The sequence below is a fragment of the Falco cherrug genome, chromosome 6 (assembly GCF_023634085.1).
Source record: "Falco cherrug isolate bFalChe1 chromosome 6, bFalChe1.pri, whole genome shotgun sequence".
NCBI classification, from domain to species: Eukaryota; Metazoa; Chordata; class Aves; order Falconiformes; family Falconidae; genus Falco; species Falco cherrug.
In genome coordinates, this window is record NC_073702.1 from 26,149,370 (window position 1) to 26,166,783 (window position 17,414).

A 17,414-nucleotide genomic window follows, 5' to 3' on the forward strand; every position below is an offset into this window, starting at 1 on the left:
ACATTCACCATTCAGGAGCTGCTACCTTACAGCTTTTCTTTACGCTTGTCATGCAGGATTTAGACCTTTTTTATTCTCCATTTTTATTCATTCAATAGTAAACTCATTCACTGCATCCCCTAATGGGGCAGTGAGATGTACTAAAAGGGCTTTTAACGTAAGAGTAAATCAGGAAACAGTTGAGGACAAGCCTTTAAAACATGAATTAGGGCTTTTGTGTGTCTTCAGTAGCTGTAGAATGCAACCTTGAACCATGTGAGAATGAGCATAAGAAAGGATAATTCACCAAACACTTGAGAGGCGATGCTACCAATTGTTCATTTTTTTCATTCAAAGTAATTTTTAACTTATCATTTGACCCAAAGCTTACCGTAAAATTGTATTTCCTCCAGCACTGACACCTAAAGCATCACTTACACCAACATCTGTACTACACGTAGGTATGTTATGTGAAAGTTTTTGTAAGTAAATATCTTACCTGCTCATTCACTTTCTTTGTTATTTTTGAGTAATTAGGACAGTTACATCCCCTGCCCAATAAAGTAGCTTGTGCTAGAAAATAATTATGTACCTTTTTAAAAAATTGATAACTTTTTCTTGGCTGTGGCTGGGGTAAGTTTCCAGGTAAATTGGAATTGGGGTGTCCTCATTCAGGCCAAACAGAATCTGTTAGTGATGGAATAGGCTAGAACTACAGCAGTCAGATGATAGGTGCCAGGCCAGCCTCAACCTCAATTCAACCCTGGGACTAAATTTTGCCTGAAATTAACCACTGTGTCAATGAAGAAGACAGTGAACTATCAAAATATCTCCCATGTGTGACTATACACAAACACTTCCAGAACCACCATATTCCTACAGGAGGAAACCAGGCATTTAGGAGTAAGAGTGGTTTGCATTTAAGTGCAGACTGCAATGGATTGCAGACAGTGACATCCTCTCCATCCACTGAGCTCTCCATGTAGATCAGGAATTTAGTGTAGAAAATTCAGTACAGTGTGCATTTCATCTGCCATAAGCAAATACAGATATTTGAACTGATTGTAAAAAGTAGGTGTAAATTCTTAAATTACTGTCACTAATAATCTCATAACTTCCTTAAAAGATTCCCCATGGTTTCTGGTACAATCTTGCAATGTAGAACCATTGAAAGTTTTATCACCCTAAAGTGCTGGGATACTCCTATATGATTTGAACATTCAGGGTGGTGACAATTTAGTGTGCATGATCATCTCAGATACAAGAGGAAGAAACTTTGTCTCTCATTAGACCATCTGGTAAAGTTGAGAGAAGAACCAAATACTGCCTCGTGTGGGGTTTCTGTTGATGTACTTGTATTCTTACTTAATTGATGAAGTGGAACTGATACAATACCACAATAGCATCAAACATAAGAATTACGCAAGGTGTAGGGCCTATGACTTCCTAACTATTACTTCAGTGCTTGTGAAGTACAAAAAAGGAGGGAAACATCTCTACCGAGTCCACCTTGAAAGCGAATGTTTCTCACACAGCAGTTAAATGGACTGCAAATTTGCACAGGTGTGTAACACGTGATGAGGGTCGACTGAGCTAGTGAAGGGTGTGATGGGCATATTGCATGCATGTTACTGTTAGCCCAAGCTAAGGAATGTCAACAATATACAAGATATTGCAGAGGCTGCAAGTTAATAAAGAGATACAAGGTGGCCTTGTATAAAACAAGTGCCTTATCTTTTTTTTTTTATATATATATAACTTGCTGCAGATTGCGGTTATTCATTTGCATATCATCTGTATCAATTAACTACTAAGTTATCTTTTATCTATTGATAATGGAAACAATAGCTTCAGCCCCCAAAGAAAGGGGCTACTAGATTCACAGAGATTTTTTTCTTGAGAATATTTTTAAATGAAAGAGCTCTTTTGTATTGTAACCAGAAATATGCACTAAAATGGATGAACAGTCTTTTAAAAATTAGCAGTGTGATCCAGCCCAAACTAAGGGATTAGCAGAATTAAACTCCAGTGTAATGATATGTGATTATACACATGAATGGTGCCAAATGAAATGGTTCTCATGTGTAAAGTTACTCACCTGCTTAATGTTGAAAGTATCTTTTCATTTTAAATCTGACTTTAACCTTTGCAGAGATCTCAGCTTCTGTTCTGCCTGAAACTGCAGATCCGGTATAATTAGTGAATAGAGAACTTCCCCAATATATTTAAAATTATTGCAAAGCACAGTTTCAAAAGTTTGATTTCAGAATAGATTGAAAAATAATTATCAAACAATTTGTTGCCATTTTTAAGAATATCATTCAAAATAATTCAAGTGTCTTTCAGCATTTCACTGAAATATAGAGCAGGGGTTATTGCTTGGAGATAAAGAAGGGATTTCTTGTTCAGTTTTTATCTGGTCTAGATAACTGCATCCAAAGCCACTCAATAGGCTTTACATTTTAGAATTATTTATTTTAATCATTAAGTTACTTTTGTTAAAATAATTTTATTCATCTCTTGATGAGATATAGGTTGATGTCCATATAAATAAATGCAAATATTCACTTCTCTTTAAAAGCCTTGCATCTCTCTCTCCTTATTTTGACCTGCTTGCCCTTCAAAATACGACGGCTGATTCTATGATTAGGATGTCTGAAAGCAACCTGGAAGAACTGAAGTTCTTCTCCTGTTTTGCACATGTTGCATGTGCGACCACGGGCACTTCCTTTATTCTGTTTATCAAGTCTCCACCTGAAAAACCCAAACAGAAGGTGCTCTCTCACCCCATCATCTCTGGGGTTTTTCCACCTGCTTGGAGTATAAGCACTTTGAGGAGTTTTTGAGAAAAGGAACAGTGGCTGGTCACAGTTTGCACAGCCAAGTAGAATAATCCATAGAAATACAAAAATCAAGCAAGAAGGGATCATCTACTCTGTATACATCACTGATTTCAGATCATTGAGCATTTACCAGCTGTAGCTATGGTTTTGACAGACTGAGCTGAATTCTAAACATACTTGAGAAGAGAGGATGCTTTCTTGTCCTGCCATCCTCCAAAAAAAAACCCACTGCACCAAAAAAACATTTTTCTTTCCCCATAGACAAACAACAAAAGCTTTAATACAATAAAGTATCAAACTGGTTTGATTACATTTATTAATTTAATGAATAAGGAAAATTGAGTAAGTCAATCAAACCTTTGCAGCACAAACTCTAAACAGTATCAGCTCATTAAGCCCTCTTTCCACTGTTGAATTCAGCTTGAGGAATTTTTCTTTATATTATTAAAAAAAAAAATCACAAACCCCAAATTAATAGTAACAAAAAAAAAAAAAAAATCAAACCAAAAAAGACTTTGTGTTGTCCTAATACTGTAGTCAATTGGAAACTCTATTAACAATCACAGATTAAGTTTTCTTTCAATTCTCCCACCCCCTTGGGGGCATTAGCCAACCAGATACACAACAGTTCATATCTCAAGCTTAAATTTTAACTCTAGATAGGGGCCTCAAGACAGCATTATAATATAAGTAACCAAATATATAGTGATTAATAATGCTGCTGGGGTTTTGTCTGCTTCAATTTTTCCTTTCCTTTTCCTTTTCTGTTTTGTAGGCTTTCATTTGTGACAGATTGCTCTAATTTTTTGTGGCCAGATTCTGTTAGCTCTGTTTATGTTTTAGCCTGCCCAAATTTTTCTCTTCTATGAAAAAAAGATTTCCTTTATTCTGTATAGTTGAAAATGCTTTGTCTTTTGGATTGAAATCTCTGGTGGGCTGCTTGGGTCCTGAGAGGAAGAGACTTTTGTCCTAGCACTTGCAGAAAGACTAGTTTAAAGTCAGCATGAAAGTAATCCACTCCTTTCTTTGCTTTCCTCTTACTGCTTCTTTCTCAAAGAATTACTGATTTAGTTGACAAAGAATCCAAATGTGTTTCCTTCTTTGATTTATACCTTCTACCTGCCAACACCTTTTCTTCAACATCAAACAATCTCCATTTGCTCAATTTCTAGACTATTCTGCACTTGTGTTTTCAAGTTTGCTGCTGCTGAAATAGGAATAGAACTTCTTCTGATGGGATCCCATCATCCCTTTTGTGTATTCCTTCCCACCTCCTTATGGAGCATTAGTATTACACCTCAGAGAACTACACTTCTGGTACTGCTGTGGCCCATGTGGTATCAATAAATTCAAGCACATATCTGACCAGATTATCAGTTTTTTACTGTGTTGTAAAAGGACTGAATTGTTCAGAAAGTCTGATTTGGTGCAGAGTGCTGTCAAGATGTGGCTGGTGCTAGCTGCATTCATTTTGATTGCTCCACACTGGGTACTTAGGTACAGTTTGAGGCATTCCTTTGGTGTCTGCAAAAGCAGGTTTAGGCTGGCAGTAAGGGAACCTAGAGAAGAACAAAGTGGTTCCCAACACCACAAACCACCTGGAAATGAAAGCAATGAAAGCCCTCCAGAAAGCACCTTGAGTCTTGCCTACATGAGATTGGGAAGGGTGCTATGACTCCAGTTTTTACCATGGAGTACATATAATCTAATCATGGAATAATCATGGAATCAGATTTCATCAGAGACAATAGGTTCTGTATTGAATTTATTTTAATGTGCTTTGCTCAGAAACAGAGCCTGTACAGTTCTAAGAGAAAGATTTCTCCAATTAAGAAGTTAACAATTGGGTAAAATTGGTTATGAGTAAAGTGTCTTGCAAAGTTTCCTCAGAAAAAAGGTTTAATGTAAAATGTCTTCTGGGTTGAACATCCTACTAAAACATGCTTCAATTAAGTAATAAATAAACAAAATCTTGAATTCAAAAAGCTGAAGGTAAGGGTTAATGGAGAACAGAGAAATGATGCCTTTATAGATATGATACTTCCCCATTATACGTTGCAACTAACTGACAACTATGTGTTGGGATTTCGGGGGTGTTTTTCCTTTTTATTTTTGGCTTTTTTTTCTTTTTTTTTTTTTTTTTTTTTTTTGAAGAGGGAAGAAAAGATTTGAGTTGGCTCTGATCCCATTGCCACAAGGTGGCTGGAGCCTGGCCATCTGTCACAGCTGCTGCTCGCCAACACTGCCACTCTAATTGACAATGAACCCAGTGCCCCGCAATAATTGGGGCTCTGCTGCAGCTTGGGCAGGTAATGCACCCTTCCAGCATCCAGCCCTCCCCATCTGTGCACCAGCCCTGCCTCCCAGGTGGGCAGGGACAGCCAGCCGGGAAGTGTTAGGAAGGCCTAAGGGAAGCCATGCCCACGTTGAAATTGAAAACCTCCCCAACCTCACTAGAAGATTTTAATCCTGCTGCCAAGGCACATACACAACATCTGCCATTCAGCCCTTGTTTTTATATTAAAAGAAAAAGAAAAGAAAAAAAAAAAACTACCCAACTTCCAATGTTGAGCAGTTTATAGACTGTCCCAGTTGGGGTTTCTTTGCTAAATTACCTCTCAACAATAATTTAAATTGAATACTCTGGTTTTTATCCCCATCACAAGCACTACAGACACCAAAAGCTTTGGCACACAGGGCACATAATTCAGTCATTTGGAAGAAATCTTTACAGCAAGATTTTCTTTAAGGCTTAGGCATTTTTGGGGCAGCAAAGTTAAATCTTCACCATTTTTCTTGACTGCAAGGGCTTGGAAAGCTCAGCCCTTCCCTGTTGTCATATGTACAGCTCCTGTCCCAGAAAATTTCATCTGGACATTTCTCTGTCCCCTACAGGTGCTAGCCTGCATGGTATGAACGGCTGATTTGCAAGTTTTCTGTTATTTGATAGTATTTTGGGAACTGCTGCTTTCTTAAGTGGCAGTAATTCAGGTTTCCACAGCAGGTGCACTCATGCTGTAAAATAAAGACCTACTCTTATATTTAAATTTTACAATCCTTTGGGCTTCATCTAGAATATAATGAAGTAAATAGAAATAAGTCAGTTTACTCCTGAGATATTCAATCTAAGATCATAGGGTAGTTTAGGGCTTAAGGTGACATTCTGGGCAAAATCTGTTTTCTTTCCTCAGTACCTTCACAGTCCTGTATGAATTCAGATACATATGGATGTCAGCACTAGGCCCAGTGATTCTGACTAGCTTAGAAAGGTTAATGACATCGTTTACTTCATAGAAAGGAACTTTTTGTTTAAAAAAGTACTATTCAAAGTTGTAGTGATTTCTAAATCCAGGTAAGTGCTTCCAGACTAGGCCAGGCCAACTGGTCAGCCAGCCTGGCTGCCTGCCTTTGACAGGAGTGCTGCCCTGTGCTGCAAGGCAGCCCTCACCCTCTGCATGTCTTGGGATTTTGTTTTACCTTACTTTAGCACGATTTTGACACTACAAAGTCTGTTACTTCTTTTTTCTTCACTATTAATTTTAAAATAACATGTCCAGTGTTTTTACTTTACTTTTTGCCCTTTTCTCCCTGAAACAGAAGCTCAATAAGCTTTCAGTTCTCTTTGCAAAAATAACCTTTGCAGATAATTTAACCCACACAATTTTAAATATTATTGATAGGTTTATTATTGGGAAAAACCGTCTGAGCTAGTGCAAAACTGATTTACTAGCTCTTGTCTTCAGAAGTGTAATTTTTTTTCTTCAGTTTTTGACAAAGTGGCATGGAGTGATGCTATACTAACACTAAGTAAATTACTCCAAGGGAAGCCTGTAGCAGAGAAATACAGTGTAATGAATTTCAATGTTTTCAGTCCCTTAACCACATATCATCAAAATTCCACCTGAAAAATTAATGAAACTCTGAGCTGAGTGGTGGGAATTGTTGAAATGTGAAACACATTACACATGAGTTGTTAAGTAGCTGGAGATGTAGTTGCTGTACAGTTGTCTCTTAAATACAAGAAAAGTTGTTTAAGGCTTGGCATATAAGTAAAAACAGGAAGCCTTCCTAACAAAATACAAAGTTAGTCAAGACTCATTTGAGTAGAAAATGTTGCTAATGTATGAATTTTTCCTACAAAAAAATAAACAATCATGGAGACAAACTGAGAACACGTACACATCCACATGCATGCACCAGAAAGGCCATAAGGATGTTTCTGATCCTGACATGAGGAGCTTAAAACATTTTGTTGGGTCTCTGTCTAGTCAGTTTTCTACAGCACAATTGTAGATTTGCAGATATCAGTGGATTGATACATCATAGATGTTTCTCAAAGAATTAGTTGCAAAGCAGCAGATTCTGCAATAACTTAAGCAAATTTATTGCAGGTTACAAAATAATTTGGCAGGAAAATTACAATTCCAAAACCTTTTGTTTCTAGTACTTTTGTCAGCTTCATTCTGACCTGGTTTATTTTATTAACCTGGTTTGTAGTGTGGTTTCAAAAGCCGTGAACCTGATTAGTGAAAATCACGGCAGTGTCACTTCTCAGCACAAGTGAATGACTGCATGTAGCGCACAACTGCCCACCACGGCTTGCAAGGCCATCTAAAGCTCTAAACACTTGTGAAAATGGTGTTGACATGCATTTCTGAATTTTACTTAATGAAGTATATTAAAACCAGTAAAAGCAGGATACGTGAAAAGGGAAGAGCCGTGGGACCCTGCCTCCCTTTGCAAACCGGGGGCAGCCTCACATTCCAGCCAGTCTGCAAGCTGCAGAGCCTGTGCAGGCACGCCTGTCCGCTCTTCAGCTGTGCGCATGCGACACACAGCTACATACTTCTCCTGAAACTTATGGGCTAGACTTCAGATTTATGTGGCACAGACGTTAATTGCCCAGCATTTCCCTAAGTTTAGAGCAGTTTTTTCTAATGCCCCTCCTATGGATTACTTGTGAATAGAATCCCAGCATTGGAGGCAGTTATTCAAAGTAAAAAGCTTGGCCATGGTCCAGCATCTAAAAAAGAGAGAGACTGAGGCAGAACTCATCTCGGATTCCAAAGGTGTAACTCCAGATTTATATACGTGTAACTGAAAGCAGAAGGAAGTTCGTTGTCTATTATGTCAAAGATATAAGATCTTTCAGACAATGGGCTATAGATACCAGGCAAAATACATTCATATGTTTTACACCCTATTCGTTGAATTGCTTCGCTTGGAAAACTTTTTAACTTTAATGGAGTGCTCACATATTAGGAGGGGAGCTTAGAATATCTAAAAAAGAAAGTTGTATATCAATTTTCACCCAAAAATATGTCCAGGGATTGAGATAAGCAATCCATAGATGCACACAGGACTTCAGCACTATTTCTAGACCAACTTTAATTGATAATCAAAGCAGTTTCACTTTCTCTTTATATATATTATATATGTAAAATGAAATTTACCTCTGTCTTCTAGTTGGCATGACGACTTCATGCATCTTAACGAGTCACCCCATAACAAAGAATGAACACCTCTGTATTCGTGGCAAGAAACTTTACTGTTAAGTTTGAGGTATATGACATTTTATAGCTGACAATATGCATTCTCTGAGGGTGAAGCATAGCTTCTGCAAAGTCTTTATGTTTTGATATACAGTAACTTTTGAATATGAGATTTTTCAAGATAGGCTGTTGGGGTTTTGTGCTCCTTTCAATATTTCTTTGCTTTTAACATACTTTCCAGTTTTGGAATTGAAACTTTAGCTTTGTAAGGAAGGAGTGGGGGTGGGGGAGTGCCCTGAGACCCTCAAGTTACTGTATCTATCCTTGCTTACCACTACAGAAGCAACTATTCAGCTCACATGATTTACAGGGAAACATCTTTCACAATGAAACCTGAAGTTTTGTTAGCATATTGTTGCTTCTTCTAGATCGTTATTAAAGATAAATATCACTGTATCTAACACAGTCTTGCAATATCCTCATATCAAATGCCTCCTGGTTGATGACCAAGTATCATTACTTTTCTCTTGTATATTTTCCTAAGCTACACAGCTCGTTCCCATGTCAGTTACACAGTTTTCTCTGACTGTCAAAAGAAACAAAAAGGAACCAAGAGACCCAACTGTCTCAGGTTTTTGCCATGCAGAGGCAGTCCTTCAGCCATGCCTGCCAGGGGCTGGTACACCTTTGGGAGAGTGGCTGAAAAGAATAGTTAGGAGCAGGAACAGGCAGCTATGCTGGGTTAGCCGTGAGTGCCAGTCTCCAGAAGCAATTTTTCACAAGGACTATCCTCAAGAACTACTAGGGTGAAGTTTCCAAGAGCTACTCAGGTATTTAGCAATGCAAGTCTTATTAAAGTTTGCAGAACATTTATTGTTGATAAATGGAGAACACTTTTAAAATCTTTGTCATTTGAATGCTGTGTGGGTTGAACCCTGTCACAATATTTTCCTCCCAGAGATGTACCTTTTACTACTGATAAATGTCAAAATGGCAATATTCTTTCTTTACAAAGCAAATATAAAGTTGACTTCCTTGCAAAGCTCCTTCTGCTGTGGTCACAGAACTTTGAAGAACAATCTGCAAAGCATCTTTAATGTACTCGGCTACTGCAACTTGCAAACCTATTCTGCTTGAAGTGAAAAAACCCACACATCCTGGTCTAGAAAATACAAGGGCTAAAACATGTAAAAGTTGCCTTCAAAACTAACCAAAACCTTCCTTATGATTTTTCTATCCAGCAGTAAAAAGAGCTAAGCTGCTCCTGACCTGAGAGTGGGGGAGAGATATAGGGAAAGGGCTATATTAAGTGAGGCCCCAGGCACAGGTAATAAATCCTTCAGTCAGGTTTATTGTTCTGGTTGAAGAGGTGACTGTAGTGTGGGGTGGAAGACTTTCAACCCTGGGATTCAGCAGGGCTCTATCTTGCTAATAGTATCCACCACCTGCTGCACTTTGACTTTTGGCTCAGTGGCAGCTGCAGGAGCCAACCCAGTCAAGAAAAGTGAGGGAAAGCACACTTTTGTGTTGGTTGAAAGGTAGCTAAAAACTAACCAGAGGCATACGCCAGTATTACAGAGAAAAAAAAAATTGTCATTATATCATGAAGTGGTATAATGATGTGGTTCTGACTGATACAGACTCCTGCTCTCGGGCTCCCACAGTACCCTGCAAATGTGCTTGAGCAGTCATGGTTTGACCCCTCACACTTAATACTGCTACAGATACTCATCCAACTGAACAAGAAACCTGTCTGGGCAATGCCCATTTAGGGATTTTAGAATAAGAGTTGCTTTTTGGTTGATAGGCACCTAAGCTCCCTGTAGTGAGATGTGCTACGTTTCTAAAAGGAGAGTTCAGCTAGTCCACTGAAGAAATGCAGAGAAAAACACTGATGTCTGGGCCCCACCTCACTAGGAATAGGTGATGGCTAAGTGGGGTTATGATGGTTAAGTAAAGTTTTGCAGTTCTTAAGTTTGAACCCAGGAGGGAAAAGTAATGGTTAGGTAGTTAAATCTCTTTGTTCTTCCAGCTCTTTTTTTAAAGTCTTCAGACTGACTCCTGAAGTCTGTCTGTGTTTTGTCATGTAAGTATTTGCACTGTAAAATAAATGGGGACTGTTTAACATTCCCTTCTAAAAATGTGTGTGTGCATGTTCAGCTCCATTAACAATAGGGGTGTATGCTGGGCAAGAGAGACCCTGACCTCAGGAAATTATTGCCTAGCTGCTGTAATGGCAATTACTTATCTCTTATTTAAATAATCAAGTTAAACACCAAACAAATCTTCTAAAGTCTGTTTTTTGTTAAACTCAAAGAAATCGTGGGGAGAATGAAACACAAATCCTGCACAGGAACGATTACAAAAAAATCCCCCAAAACCTCCAATATCCTGCTGGCAAGCTATGTAGTCCTTCAAAAAAAGATTAGTATATTAAAAAACAGCAAACCAATTATAAGCATGAGATGTCCCTATCCTCCAAATGCCAACTGAAAGGCTAGATTGTATCTATGTAAGATTAGCAGGAAATTTAAATTATTATTTATTGTGGGCAAGAAATTAGTTTAGGATAAAAGCACTTCCATCTTGAAACAGCAGGGTGAAATCAGAATTTGTCTGTTAATTAAGCCACCAGAGTTTCATAGCAAAGATTTTAGTATCTTAATTTTGACCTTCTAGTAACTGGTTTTATCTGCGTCTGGGTGACCGTGTAATATACCACAGCACTGGTGTACCACCAGATCTTATTCACATGTGAATACAGCACATTCCCTATCATATAATAGCCTAAGACTGCACAACTGATATAATAAAAATATTTCATGCTGTTTGGCTTCTAAGACCAATAAAACAGTTAAACAGTACTAACAGTATCAGTAAAGTCAGCTGTTAGTACAGGTTTCCTTTTTATTAAAATTGTTTTATTAAAATTGATAAAATCCGTGTATACAGTAACCAGTGCTTCGATCAGTATCTCAAATGACTATAAAGTTCTTACAGCAGGGTAATTAGGGCTTTGAATGTGATCTGAATAGGGTAAGTTGACACCAGCTTACATTCTGATGGTCAAAGAGATGTGATGGTATCTCCTTTACAAAGAATTAAGTAACACTCCAATGTTTATGCGCCCATTTGAAGGAAGCCCCTTAAAGTGAAATAAACATTTTTAGATTCTTGACACCCTTAAGACTCTTTTTTCACTCAATGAAATAAAGCCTGATTGTCTCCTCAGTATTGTTATTTTATAATGATATTGTCAATACATTTTGAAAATACAAAATCAGTTTTGCAATCAAAACTGGAGAAACACAGTTGTGTAGGCAGAGGGCTTTTCAGTGGCTGCCATATCATTTTTGATCTCAAAAGTTCCTGGACCATTTCTTAATCTTTTATAGATTTCTTCTGGTGTACAGCCAAAATCAGAAGGTTTTTTAGCTGTCTAGTTGCTATTTGTCTAGTGCTCAGGAGAATCAGTGGGAAGAAGCCTGTAGGATCCTGGCTTTAGTGTTTAGCTTTAAGGTTAAGATATCCACCTGCAGAACCAGGGATGCTGCTCTAACTTTTCCTAATGGTCAGATCTGAGATATAACATTGCTGCAGCGGACAGCTGACTTTTAATAGGAGAAACAAATGGAGACTTGGAGGTAAAGTGAGTATTTAAATAAACCAGTAAAAGTTAGAATGAAAGAACATAGGGCAATCTACTGTCCCTCACTCTCACAGTGTGACTGAAACATCTCACTGAAGTCCCAGACAATAATAATACATGCCGCCTGGTGTCCGCAGCTACTCAACACTGTACACCCTAAACTTGCTGTGCATCTGGTGGTGTTGCCTACATTCTCCTAAGTGACCATCTTCATGCATTCACATCTATGTGGCAACCCTGCTCAGATAGGCATCCATCACACCCTCAGAGCTCCGTGGTGGCCCCGATTTCACCTTTTCTGGTTAAGATCATGGCTAATGTCACTGACTGCCTGCAGGAAAATTTCCTGCATCACAATCTAGCACACTGATACAGAAAGCAGGCAACCCTGATACTATACTCTTTCCAGCCTGGAGATGTAGAAATCTAAGTGAGATTTACATGAAAATAATATTAACCAGTAAGTGATATTCCAAATCACGGAGTCATAGAATCATTCAGGTTGGAAAAGACCTTTGAGATCATCAAGTCCAACCATTACCCCAGGACTGCCAAGTCCACCACTAAACCATGTCCCTAAGCATCACATCTGTGTGTTTTTCAAGCATTTCCAGGGATCGTGATTCCACCACCTCCCTGGGCAGCCTGCTCCAATGCTTCACCACCTTTTCAGTAAAGAATTTTTTCCTAATACGCAATCTAAACCTCCCCTGTGCCATCTGAGGCCATTTCCTCTTTTCCTGCTACTAATTACCTGGGAGAAGAGACCGACCCCCACCTGCCCACAGCCTCCTTTCAGGTAGGCAGAGAGGGATATGGTCCTCCCATAGCTTCTTTTTCTCCAGAGTAAACAGCACCGGTTCCCTCAGATGCTTCTCATCAGACTTGTGCTCCAGACCCTTCACCAGCCCTGTTGCCCTTCTCTGGACGTGCTCCAGTCCCTCTTGCAGTGAGGGGCCCAAAGCTGAACACAGGATTCCAGGTGCGGCCTCACCAGTGCTGAGTACAGGGGGACGGACGGTCACTTCCCTGGTCCTGCTGGCCACACTGTGTCTGACACAAGTCAGGGTGCTGTTGGCCTTCTTGGCCACCTGGGCACACGTCTGGCTCATGGGGAGTGTGCTCTCTGGTTATCCATGATTGCAAGAATGAAAGAGTGAAAATAGGACTAGATAGGATAGAGGCTGAAACTACATTCTAAGGAAAGGAGGAATATTTGGAGCTCTTGATGTGACCTACGCGTACATTACAATACCTGAAATCCCTCTCTGCATGCTAAAAACCTTGTCATCTAATCATTCTCTCTTTCTGTCACTCATACTTCTAGTTGCAGACCTCTTCTAATCATGGGCTATTTGCAAGAGGATGATATTTCTATCATCTCCGTTTCTTATTAGACACTCAATGCAGAGATATACCTAAACTCCATGGCTCAGTTTACTTCTGTTGATCTAATGGCCATCACTGCAGGTGGTTTAAAACTAATAAAGAATTGGAAAAATGTGCCTAAAAAGGAGGAGGAGAGAAGGAGGTTTTCCTACGTTGTATTAATAGTAAGGATATGAATTTTGGTGAAATCTGTGTGAATGGGGCAGAAGAGAGAGAAGTATTTTGAAATTACAAATTTTTCAACAAAAGTTGCTAGCAAAGCAGGAAGAGGGGTGGAAGAAGATGAAAATAAGGTGTTCAAGTTTTGTCATGCATACTCTAATTTCAGTAAGAGGAGAGACAGTGGTGAGAAAATACTGAGGAGCTCAGAAGACTTTGTGGATGCTAAGCAATATATGAGAACCACTAGCATGAATGTCATGAGCAAGACCTCACTGTCTGAAAAGAACCAGCATAAACAAAAGGGTAAACCAGTATCACCTGGGGAGCAGTGGAGATGAAAAGAGGGAAGAAGATTCAATAAATGTGTAGTTATGTAGGACAAAAACTGAAAAGGTCCTTACTCCACAAAGAGCTAGTTAAGTAGAGCTGGGGAGTGAACCCAGGAGAGAAGCTGAAGATAATCATAGTGGAAAAGACTGTTTTACAGGTAAATAATAAGGAACTTTTTGCCTTTGTAAAGGTAAATTCGATGTAATGTATAGATTAGAGTAAAGGATAGAGGGGAATGAGGTAGAAGTCAGAGAGCATCATGTCGTGTCCTCCAGCAGAGAGAGCCCATTCACAGTGAGGACAGAAAGAGAGGGACAGGAGACAAGGAGAGATGGGTGAGCTGGGGCAATGACAAAGAGCCCAACAAGGTATAGATAAGGGAGGAAGAATGCATAGATAAAGGAAGTGGTTGACAATGTCTCAGGATCTCGGAAAAGAGAAGGATGTTTAAACTGAGATACATCCTTGAGCTGAGGCATTTGGAATGACACTGGAAACTGAATAGGCTGTAGTAAAGTGAAGTTGTGGTAAAGAGAAGTAAATAACAAAGGCACAGATAGGCTGTGCATGAGCCTGTCATTATTACTTTTTGAGATGCCAGCAAAATCTTAGATGAAAGTTTTAAAGAGCTTTTGAAAACAAGAGTTGGGAAAGGGCATAAATGAAACCTGAAGACCTACTTTGGATGACAGAAGAGTTGAAATTATAAAAGTTGTATTCATACAGAGTATTATAGTTCAGGAATTTTCCCCAGAGCATCCAGCAGATCAAGCATGGGAATAATCATTGCCTGCAGAGTTGTGAAAGAGAGCAGGTCAATGAATAGTGAGACAAATCAAAAGGCCCATGTGGTCAGATGAAGACTGGGGAAGAGCTCTGGGCAGTAGCACCTTAGCAGCTGGAGTGTTGGGTGGGCAGGAGTTAAGTTTAGAACAGGTTAAAGTCAGAATGATTGACAGACTGAAAAACAAATTTGACAAGTGAATAGAGAGGCAAAGCTTGTGAGAGTACCAGGATTAGGACTGGGCAAGGGAAAATGTAAAATGGAAAAAACAGTACATCAGAGACAAGGTCTTCATATGGAATAGGAAGTGGGCAAACTAAAAAACATTTTTAACCTGCAGGGAGACAAATCTTGTAAAATAGGGTTCAATTTTGAGAATTCGGTTGGCTTAATTTTGTGAATTCCATTTAAACTGGGTAGTTCTGCAGCACACGGATTTCACCACCTGCCTTCATGTTTCTCAGACTTCCCAGAAATCTCTTCTCCTTTTTGGAGACCTGTCATGACTGCCTTCCTAGTTGCCCTTCATGTATGTAATCACCCTGTAGTGCCTTTCATCTAACTTGGCATAATGTACATTTGAAAACCTGTCACAAATGGACCAGTTTGAAATGATGCTGCATTGCACAAAAATTAGTTCTCCTGCCCTTTGGCTGCTGAACAAGAAAATTGATTTTTGTGCATTATGCAATGAATTTAAATGACATATTTGAGACAGCTTTGTAAACATAGGACATTGTAAACAGAGAGACTGGAGGGAATCTAACATAACCAAAAGCAATAGAAACTATTCCGCCAACCTATTAAATCACTTTTTACTCACTGTTGCCCATCATGCTGTTGGACTAAGGTGCAGGGTTGTCTTTGTGTTTTATGTGTTCATTAGAAACTCCGGTTCAAATTGCAAGCAGTCACTGCTACAGCTTCCATTCCCCATGATGGCTTTTAAAGGTGCTTCTGGTTACAGTACATAGGTCATATATATAGCAAGTGCTTTTGAAAAGGCAAATTCCTGTGCTGTCATCCAAGCAATCAAAACACTCTTTGTTTGCAGAGCAGTGGAGGATGGAGGCAAGGGGAGAGGAAAGGGGGAGATGTTTGGAGAATAAGCGGTTGCCACTCATTGTCTCCCTGGCTGGCACATCTCCTCCTCACTCGGCTGCTTGCACAAAGCCCCCACCGACCATTTGCAGGGAGTGGTGGGACAGCAGGCACTGGTGCCACACCATAGAGGATGACAAATTAAACACTAATGTGTTTGCTAGAGGCTTAGTTTCTGGGCTGGGGTGGCAGATAGAGTAACCCCTCTGCTCTGTGACCTTTGCTTCTTTGACTGGGGATGGGTGCAGAGAGGTTAAAGAACAAATACTCTGCTTTTGATCAGCAGTCTGACACTGTGCTCCAGCCCAGCCACCTGAGCGGGAAAGAAAACCGAGTTTTCTGCCCTCTCCATGGTAATACGCTGAATGCCTCTGCAGCACAGGCATTGTTTTTTAAATAGGATTAAGGTCTTCTGCCACCAGAAGCAGCCTCTTTGCACTGCATGGTTTTATGTCTTGTAAAGATCAATCTATTTGAAGTCAGAGTAGATTATTTTTCTATGAAAATAAGCAAGAAATTATGTATTTATTAGCAATTTCTCTGACCGAATTATTCTCTTACAAGCACTATCTTCTCTCTCACTAAGCAAAGCAAATAAGCTATTAATTCTCTGTTTTTCCTCAGGGTATGTGCATGAACAGCAGTTGTAGAAGCTCATCAAGCTGCTGTTTGTTCCTGACAGAACCAGAATCTCTGATGAATGCTTCATTATTATTTTCATCCAAAAAAAGGGAAAACCCAAAAAAACCAAAGATCATATATAGGAGAGTTTACACTCCTTTAAATGACACCATTAGAGCTTTCCTGTTGCAGGTTTCTCTAGGTCCTAGTTCTTCTTCAATATAACCTTTCTGAAGTCTGGTACCAAACATTGTGGGGAAGAGCAGATGACTGGCACAGACCCTCACGTCCCCACGTTAGGTACAGTTTTAGAGTACTACGGTGAAGTGTGCCAAAGGCCTCAGCTAGAACAACAAATCACTTCCCACATGAAGACAGGTCTCCATTACCCAGAACAGATCAATTGCTCTCAGTGTGACTGATGAAGCTGAGGTGAAAGTACAAAAAACAGAATGATGCTAGCTCAATATTTTATTTTTGGTAATGAAAGTGATCTATTGCTGTTTAACTAGTAATTCCAAGAACATCAACACAGAAGACAGGGTAAAAAATGTTGGTTACAACATTGTTTATGTAGCCAGATTTCAAGATGAAACTAACTGCATGTAGTTCACAAAACATTGGCATTTCATCATCTTTTATTTATGGAATTCATTAAAATGTGAGACGTTAATATACCACACACTAAAAAGAAATCCTATAAACTATTCTCCTCTGTATCATCAAACCCATCAACCATACGGTAGTAGATGGCTTGGAGGAACACCTCATATTCCAGTGATGAGCCCCTTCATCCCTTGCGGATGGTGCATGTGCCTTGGCAATTGTTTTTCAGAGAAGGCCCATTTGTTTCAGTGGCACATCAAGACAAGCCAAGTAGAGCTGCAAGTAAGCGGTGGAAAGAGAATTCACCACCTGCATTTTGGCTGTTACATTTTAGATGTAGTATTTATTTTTATAAGCCCCTGGGGGAACAACTCTCCCAGATGCACAGTATCTGCATAATCATCCAATTTTAGAGAGATTAAATATTCATATCAGGCTTCTTGAGTTGTGGTAATGTC